Source organism: Schistocerca americana, chromosome 3 (assembly GCF_021461395.2).
Source record: "Schistocerca americana isolate TAMUIC-IGC-003095 chromosome 3, iqSchAmer2.1, whole genome shotgun sequence".
Classification (NCBI taxonomy): Eukaryota; Metazoa; Arthropoda; class Insecta; order Orthoptera; family Acrididae; genus Schistocerca; species Schistocerca americana.
In genome coordinates this window covers 103,890,583-103,899,965 of record NC_060121.1, presented here as the reverse complement: position 1 = coordinate 103,899,965, position 9,383 = coordinate 103,890,583, and the positions used below count along the sequence as shown (strand labels likewise).

Genomic DNA, 9,383 nt, shown 5'->3' with positions numbered 1-9,383 from the left:
AGTTGCCTGATATCGAAAAAAATGGTAAAAACACAAAAAAGTGAAAATCACTTTTATGATCAATTTTTGTATAAAACTAAAAAATATTCAACTACGGGTGAAAAGCACCCAGAACCAAGATAAAGAATACAGGATGTCCCAGGAGGAATGGTGAGTATACAGGGATACGACAGGAACGATCAGTCGATGATTGTACTTTAAGAGCTATCAGCACTTGTTCAGTACAATAGATGTGTTTAATTGCACCAAAGATGAACATGTGCTCATAGCGCTTACGGTACGCACTTTAGGGTCAATGTTTACTAGACCTTTTTGGTTTGAATGATCGTTTCTGCCCCCTGAATACTCGCCATTTCTCCTGGGACACCCTGTATAAAATTTATTAACAATTACTTCCCTGTGACTTTTTTGTCGGTTGACTCATTCTTTTGTCTGTGACGGCATATTCAAACCTATTGTATATTCCCATTTGTTTCTGACATATTAAAAAGTTTCCGTTCAGTCACTTTGAACTTGGTGAATAGCTCCTGGTAATGAACAGGGAAGTTCTTCAGCTTCCACTCACATAACTGTCTAAGAAAGAGACTTATTACAACTGAAGGAGGTTAAAGTTTAACGGCGAATCGACATTAAGAATGAAACTCTTGTTCGATTGGACAAGTAAGGAGAAAGGTATCAGCCAAGACCTGATTATACCATCTATCGTGGTCAACATTCACCTGAAACGAGCTAGGAAAATCACACAAAATCGTATATCCCTGTTCCCATACATTGTGTGTCATGAAGGAAGCATTTCAGAATGGACCCAAAAGTGGTTACCGATACATGAAAGAAAAATATATTGTCAGAAGTGGGATTCGAACCCACGCCCACAGAAGTGGACTGCGACCTGAACGCAGCGCCTTAGACCGCTCGGCCATCCTGACATGAAGCCAATGTTTGTCAAGCTATGTTGAGATCGCCGCCACCGCAGGTTACGCAGCACTTTCTCTCGCTTGTGGGCGGCCGCAGGTTGGGGCGACTGGGTGGAGTGGGGGGTTAGACAAGTGGCAGCGCCGCTGAGGGCAAGATCTGTGTTTGGCCCCTTCTTCAAAAATAGCACACGATTTTGTTGCTATCTTGAAAGAAAGGTTTGACGTGATTTAAATGCAAATTCGACGATACTGGGACTATACAAAAAATACTCATTAGGATGAAATGTAGAATACGTATGATTCTTATTAAACACCAAGCGTACCTTCATAAATGGCATCGATCCGTGCTCGACATTATAAGAACCAATATGTTCCAAAAACGTCGGGCTTTAAAATGCGGTTTTGCAGGGGGTCATGTTTACAGGCGGCTATTGATTACAGAGACAAGAGGTCAACTTTTTTGCATAGCGCTCTGCCTAGTGACCATTTACATACTTATCGCAAGAATTGGCGTACTGTAACTATCTTACAGTACAAGACAATATTTGAACATTACACACTTTCTCGAGCCCAAGCAAATTGAGGAAGTCCATTTGTTCTTCTGCGTTACGTGGGGTCTAGGGTAGACAGTAGGCGACTCCTAAGGAAACCCCGAAAAAACACTATTCAAGAGTACGAAAGAGACCAGTTGCAGGGATGGTCACTTCAGTAATTTCTATTCATGGCAGATCGTCGAAAATTTTACCATATTTTCTTAAGATGATATTTTCTTGAAACTTATCCGTTACCAAGACCGTAATATCCGGTCTGAGACGTAACTGTAGTTTTAGCTGACATCGTGGACGCATGGCAAGGGTTCTAGAGCAATTTCAGGGGTTCTGAGGTGATCAAACTATCTCATTTGTCACAACTTTTTCATCAATAACAGTTTACGACACGCTGTCTCTGAACAATGGGAATTTAACGCCTATATAAATACGCCCACAGTGGTACTACACTGAAAAATTGGGCTGAGAGGGTCTTAACATGCCTAAATAAGACTTAAAATTGCTACCGAAAATTATGTACAAATTCAGTAAAATATTTCTAATAGCCTTTTTGCTCTTTTAAGATACAAATCATAAGAAAAAATGAAAAGGAAACGATTTTGTGTTAACCTTATCTTATACATACTTATTGGCTGTTCGTATGTGTCAAACTACATATATCGAAGTATGCAAATAAACTGTCAAAATTTTTTTGACCAGTAGGATTCGCGTTGTAAAAGCAACACACCCTGCTGTAGTGGGGGAAAAGAAGGGAACCAGCGGAAAAATTCTCCTGCCAGTAAACAAAAGAAGGGAATATGATCCTCTTTAATACACTCTGACAGAAAAGTGGTAACCATTTCTCAATCCTCATTCCGCATCCCTCACCAAAAATTATGACGCGGTCATTTTCACGCTTTTTTGTGCTGAAAGAGAGTAGCAACTCCACGCTGTGATGGCTTTGGTTTCACAGCTTGACGCTGCAGTGGATGGGCATCACTGTTGTGGGCCGGCCGTAGGCATCCAACGGACATCCAGCACGTCTGAGTCCGCCGATGGGTCCGCACCGGCGGCCAGCCCAGTTAATGCTCGCACTGAGGTTGACCCCTCACCCGCAGTCTAACGGGAGGTCGCCTTTGGGGCGTGGCAGGCGGCGAAAGACTTACCAGGGGGCCGAACGTAATGCCTCCCCTGTTAGTCTGAGACTAATGACCTCAGAAGTTGAGTCCCATAGTGCTCAGAGCCTTGGTACACAAAACGGGTCAGAACACTGTTGTAGAAACAACGAAAAAAACATGCCAAATTTAAACGAAAGCAAAATCTCCAAGATTGGCGATCTTTTACAGAAGCTCGAAATTTAGCGCGAACTTCAATGCGAGGTGCTTATAATAGTTTCTACAACGAAACTAGGCAGTAAAACCAAAGATATCCTGGTCGTATGTGAAGTATGCTAGCGGCAAGACGCAATCAATACCTTCTCTGCTCGATAGCAATGGAAATACTATAGACGACAGTGCTGTCAAAGCACAGTTACTAAACACAGCCTTCCGAAATTCCTTCACCAAAGAAGACGGAGTAAATATTCCAGAAATCGAATCAAGAACAGCTGCCAACATGAGTAACGTAGAAGTAGATATCCTCAGAGTAGTGAAGCAGCTTAAATCACTAAATAAAAGCATATTTACCGATCGAGACTGTATATCAATTAGGTTCCTTTCAGAGTACGCTGATGCAATATCTCTATACTTAACAATCAGTTACAACCGCTCGCTGGACGAAGGATCCGTACCTAAAGCCTGGATAGTTACACAGATCACACCAATATTCAAGAAAGGCAGTAGGAGTAATCCACTAAATTACAGTCCCATATCATTAACGTCGATATAGAGCAGGATTTTGGAACAAACATATATTGTGTTCGAACATTATGAATTACCTCGAAGAAAACGGTCTGTTGACACACAAATGGTTCAAATGGCTCTGAGCACTATGGAATGTAACATCTGAGGTCATCAGTCTCCTAGAAATTAGAACTACTTAAACCTAACCAACCTAATGACATCACACACATCGATGCCCGAGGCAGGATTCGAACCTGCGACCGTAGCGGTCGCGCGGTTCCACACTCAAGCACCTAGAACCGCTCGGTCACATATGTCGGCTATTTACAGACAGTCAACATTGATTTAGAAAACATCGTTCTTGTGAAACACAATTAGCTTTTTACTGACACACAGTGTTGAGGGCTATTGACAAGGGATTTCAGATTGATTTTGCATTTCTAGATATACAGAAGGCTTTTGACACTGTACCTCACAAGCGGCTTGTAATGAAATTGCATGCTTATGGAATATCGTTTCAGTTATGTGACTGGATTCGTGATTTCCTGTCAGACAGGTCACTGTTCGCAGTAATTGACGGAAAGTGATGGAGTAAAACAGAAGCGATGTCTGGCGTTCCCCAAGGTAGTAATATAGGCCCGTTGCTGTTCCTTATCTATATAAACGATTTAGGAGACAATCTGAGCAGCCGTCTTAGGTTGTTTGCAAATGATGCTGTCGTTCATCGACTAGTAAAGTCATCAGAATATGAAAATAAATTGTAAAGCGATTTAGAAAAGATGTAAGTATCTTGCAAAAATCTAAAAGTGTGAGGTGTTAAAAGGAATCCGTTGAATTTCTTGTAGACAATAAATAAGTTTAACCTGAAGGCCGTAAATTCAACTAAATACCTAGGAATTAGAGTTATGAACACTTACACTGGAAGGAACACAGAAAAAGTTGATGGGAAGGCTAACCAAAGACCGCGTTTTATTAGCAGGACACTTAGACAATGTAACAGATTTCCTGACGAGACAACGCTTGTCCGTTCTCTTTTAGAATACTGCTGCGCGGTGTGGGATCCTCACCAGGTAGGATTGACGGAGTACATCGAGAAAGTTGAAAGAAGGGCAGCACGTTTCGTACTATCGCGAAATAGGGAAGAGAGTGTCATTGAAATGATGCAAGATTTGGGGTAGACATCATTAAAACAAGAGCGTTTTTCGTTGCGGCGGAATCTTCTCACGAAGTGTCAGGTACCAATTTTCTTCTCCGAATTCACGCCGACCTACATAGGGAGAAACGATCATATTAAAATAAGAGAAATCAGAGCTCGCACGGGAAGATATAGGTATTCGTTTTTTCTGCGCGCTGTACGAGACTGGACTGGAATAACAGAGAATTATTTTGAAGGCGTTTCGATTAACCCTCTGCCAGGCACTGGAATACGATTTGCAGAGTATCCATGTAGATGTAGAATATACGTCCCACAATCGAAACAACTGCTATAATCAGTTATTGCTAACGCTATTTTCGTATTTCGTGTAGAATTTTTAAAAATGTATAATGCATACAGGATTCGAGCCTGTGACTTTTCTATCTAGAGTCGGACGCTCTATTCGTTACACCACTTCTGTTTGTTGATCTCATTTTGTTCGTTATTGTTCGTTCTATTTGTTCAGGGCAGACGTCCCATGACACTTGCACAAGTTCACTGGTGACCCATAAACTCAGTTTTTGACCGGACAGGCTGAGCTACCGTGCCGGCCACACCACTGAACTCCCGCTGGAATCAGTGTCTCCGTTGACGGCCTTCTAGAGAGGACATCGGCACTAATTTTCGCCAAGAATAATTTTTTTGTTTTTTGGGTCGTAGCTCATGACTGATAGTCTTGAGCTAATTTAATGATGTTGCACGGAGAAGGGAAAAGAATGTCCGTCGTTGAACATATCGCCGCTCTAAATGGGTGGAGCATAAGGCGCATCAATTTTCGCAAGGTTTCCACTGTAAGCGTTCACAAAATTCCTTTCTATTGTTATTACAAGTTGTAATTGCGTTTTCCATCACTAAATAGGTAAACTGTTTACAGAAAAAGTACGTAAAAACCTCATAACTTCGGCAGACGCTCCTATAACACACGTTTTACTCCTAGTCTGTGACGTCACCAGAGCAGCAGCGAATAACTGAGCGTTTTGGATCACGTGACCACATCTTGATACTTAATTATTTTAAGCTTTAATTACAATAAAAATAACAGATATTTTGTTAGAATATTTACCGTAAATGTTATTTAAACGTTATAATCAATCACAATAATAATCAGAACCATATTTTTAATATGGGAAAATAGCCTATTACAAACTTACCACAACAGAGCACGGGCAGATGGGCTGCAGTTGCATTTGTTACGAGTTTGTTTACATTCGGAACAGTGATGCAGACATTTGTGGGATCAGTTTTCCTGACGGGCAGGTGGTGAGTGCTGCGCAGTTATCGTGCTATTACATCATATGATCGAAAACATGCGGACACGGCAATGCAATGCGGAAATGGCTAGAGAGGCGATCCCAGCCGTAGGAAAGGAGGCGGGGAGTGTTGTGTTGTCAGTGGAGAAACAGCGACGGCAGAACGGGTGGGTCAGGAGAGCACAGCAGGACGTGGACCAGTCATCGAATGTCACACGAGTGACAAATCCATCAGCGACTTCTCAGTGCTTATAGAGCTGCCCAGGTCGACATTTGCTGATGTGATTGTGAAGGGGAGACACGAACGAACAACCACATGTAAACCAAGAGCTGGAGGACCTCATGTACTGCAGGACAGGGGTAGTCGAACACTGCGGAGGGTTGTTGTAAGTAATCGTATGAAATCAGCGGAAGGAATGAGTTCCACATTGGTGTCAGCAGTCTTAACTAGCACAGTGTGGGAAGGGAGTTTAAAAAACTTGGGTACAGTGGTCGAACTATTCCTCATAAGCCACACATTTGTGCAGTCACGGTAAGCGGCGCTTGAGGTGGTGCAAAAAGCGACGCCGCTGGGCAGTGGGTGACAGGAAACAAGTGGTTTAGAGTAATGAACCACGTTATACCCTTTGACAGTCAGATGAAAGGGTGTGAGTTTGGCAAATGCCTGGGAAACGATAACACCCTCCATCATGTTTAGTGCCAACAGTAAAGTCAGAGGAGATGGTGTTGAGGTACGGGGATGTTTTTCGTGGTTAGCGTGTGGTCCCCGCATTGTACCTGTGAAAACGCTAAATGGAGAAAGATATGAACACTTTTTGGAGCATTGTGTACTGAATACAGTAGAGGAACAGTACGGAAAAGTTGACTGTTTCTGTCAGCTTGACAATATACCCTGTCATAAAGCAGCATCTGTCAGCCGACAGTCTGTAGGCAGTAACGTTCCTGAAATGCAGTGGGCTACCCAGAGTCCGGACCCGAACCAACAGTATAACTTTGGGTTGAATTGGAACGTCGATTTCGCTGCGGACCCGAGCGTCCAACATAACTACCATCTCGTCCACAGCTCGTGGTCTAGTGGCCAGCGTTGCTGCCTCTGGATCACAGGGTCCCAGATTCGATTTCCGGCCGGTTTGGGGGTTTTCTCTGCTTGGGGGCTGAATGTTTCTGTTATCCTCATCATTTCATCACCTTCATCGTCACTCGTGACAGTGGCTAGATTGGAAGGTGTAAAATTGGACTGTGTAAAAATTGGGACTTTGTATGGTTCAAAAATGGCTCTGAGCACTATGGGACTTAACATCTGTGGTCATCAGTCCCCTAGAACTTAGAACTACTTAAACCTGACTAACCTAAGGACAGCACACACATCCATGCCCAAGGCAGGATTCGAACCTGCGACCGTAGCGGTCATGCGGTTCCAGACTGAAGCGCCTAGAACCGCACGGCCACACCGGCCGGCCGGACTTTGTATGGGCGCTGATGACTGCGCCTTTGAGCGCTCCGCAAACCAAACATCGTCGCTCTGTTTTGGGCTCTTTTGAAGAATAAAGGGTCGAGATTCCATCACAGACATTCAGACACCTCACCAAAAGTGTCCTCAGCAAACCTCAAGCATCACAAAGGTGAAGGGTGGACCCACTCCATATTAAAGTCAACTAATAGGTGTCCGGATGCTTTTGGTCAGGTACTGTGCATCGGAGCCTGTGTCAGCTTAAAAAATGCAGCTTGACGGTTTTATCTGTCACCACTAGCTGTTGTGGTCCTTGTTTGCTGGAATCCAAATTCCGCCGCTGGGAGGAGGTGGAGGTCTCACTCGCGTTTGCATACTAGGAGCACGCTGATACTCGTCACCTTTCTTTGCCTCCGAGGCGTCTACGTAGTCCAGTCATCTGGTACTCAAAGTCGACCCTTGCTGGTAAGTTTTGGGGGAGTTCTTTCGTTTTCTTATTTCTATCTGTGCTTTGTAGCGCTGAACATGAATTTCTAGTTCGCCACACAAAAAAGTTGCCTGATATCGAAAAAAAGGTAAAAACACGAAGGAAAGTTAAAATCACATTTCTGATCGATTTTCAGTTTATAGCTCAAAAATATGCAATTACCATTGAAAAACACCCAGAACAAAAATAAAGAATACAGGATATTCCAGGAGGAACTGTCAGTATTCAGGGATCCGACAGGAACGATCAGTCGATGATTATACAGTAAAAGTGGGCTCTGAAGTGCATGCCTCAAGAACTATGAGCACTTGTTCGGTAGAATAGATGTGTTGGATAGCACTAAAGATGAACAAGTGCTCATAGCTCTTAAGGTACGTACTTTAGAGCCCATGTTTACTGGACATTTTTTCGTCTTTTGGTCCATATTACGTGCAGTAGAAGAGATTTGTTTCACTGTATAGAAGATGAATAAGTGGTCATAGCCCTAAAGGTATACACTTTATAGTCAATGTTTACTAGACTTTTTTGCATCAAATGATCGTTCCTGTCATACCCCTAAATATTGACCTTTCCTCCTGGGACACCTTGTATAAAATTTCTAAAAAATTACTTTCCTGTGATTTTTTTTTTTTTTTTTTTTTTTTTTTTTTTTTTTTTTTTTTTTTTTTTTTTGGTCAGGTAACTCATTCGTGTGTAAATCATGTCGTTTGTCTGTGACGGCCCACTGAAGCACATTAACCCATAAACACAAAACCTCACGCTTCCACAACAAAATCAAATTTATTATTATCAAGTTCAACGAATAAGTCTCAGGTTATTTCTAGTTCAGTAAGTGCTAAAGCTGGTCGTAGATGATATATTCTAAGGTCGTGTACACCACCAGAAGAATAAACACGGAGCGGTAGTCAGATAGTGCTGTGGCAATGTGCTTTTGGGTAATTATTTTGAGAAGTCCCTGTTTCCAGGTCACTGAGAAAACGCTTCCGGTTAAGGAGTCATTCACATCTATTGTAAATTCCCATTTATTTTTGACGTATTAGAAATGTTGCGTACAGTTACTTTGAACTTTTTGGATAGTTCCTGGTCATGATCAGAAAAGTTCTTCAGCTTGCACTCACATGAAGATCTAAAAAAAGAGTAATTACAAGTGAAGGAGTAAAGTTTAACGGTGAATCGACATTAGGAATGGAACTCTTTGTTCGACTGGACAAGTAAGAGGGATGGTATCAGCCAAGACCTGCTTAAACCATCTATCGTGGTCAACATTCGCTTCAAACGAGCTTGAAAAATCACAGAAAATCATACCTCACTGTTACCATGCATTGTGTGAAATTAACGAACCGTTTCAGAATAGACCAAAGGGCGATTACCGATAGATGAAAGAAAAATGTGTTGTCAGAAGTGGGATTCGAACCCACGCCCACAGAAGTGGACTGCGACCTGAACGCAGCGCCTTAGACCGCTCGGCCATCCTGGCACGAAGCCCAAGATAGTCAAGCTGTATTGAGATCGCTGCCACCTCAGTTTAGGCAGCACTTTCTCTCGCTTGTGGGCGGTATGTCGGTATGACAGCCGGCCGCAGGTTGGGGTGTCGGTGTGATGTAGGGTGGGGGGTTAGGCAAGAGGCAGGGCCGCTGAGGGCAAGGACTGGGCGCGGGGTAAGATCTGTGTTTGGCCTCTTCTGCAAAAAATAGCACCAGATTTTGTTGCTATTTTGAA

The 9,383-nt window shown here is 42.9% G+C and overlaps 2 non-coding genes across 2 annotated transcripts; both read right to left on the bottom strand.

Moving 5' to 3' along the window:
• Nucleotides 1-842: 842 nt before the first annotated feature.
• Nucleotides 843-926, bottom strand: Trnal-cag. The gene has a single exon. It is a non-coding gene; the product is annotated as a tRNA-Leu (tRNA).
• An 8,131-nt stretch (nt 927-9,057) lies between these two features.
• Trnal-cag lies at nt 9,058-9,141 on the bottom strand. The gene has a single exon. It is a non-coding gene; the product is annotated as a tRNA-Leu (tRNA).
• Nucleotides 9,142-9,383: the final 242 nt, after the last annotated feature.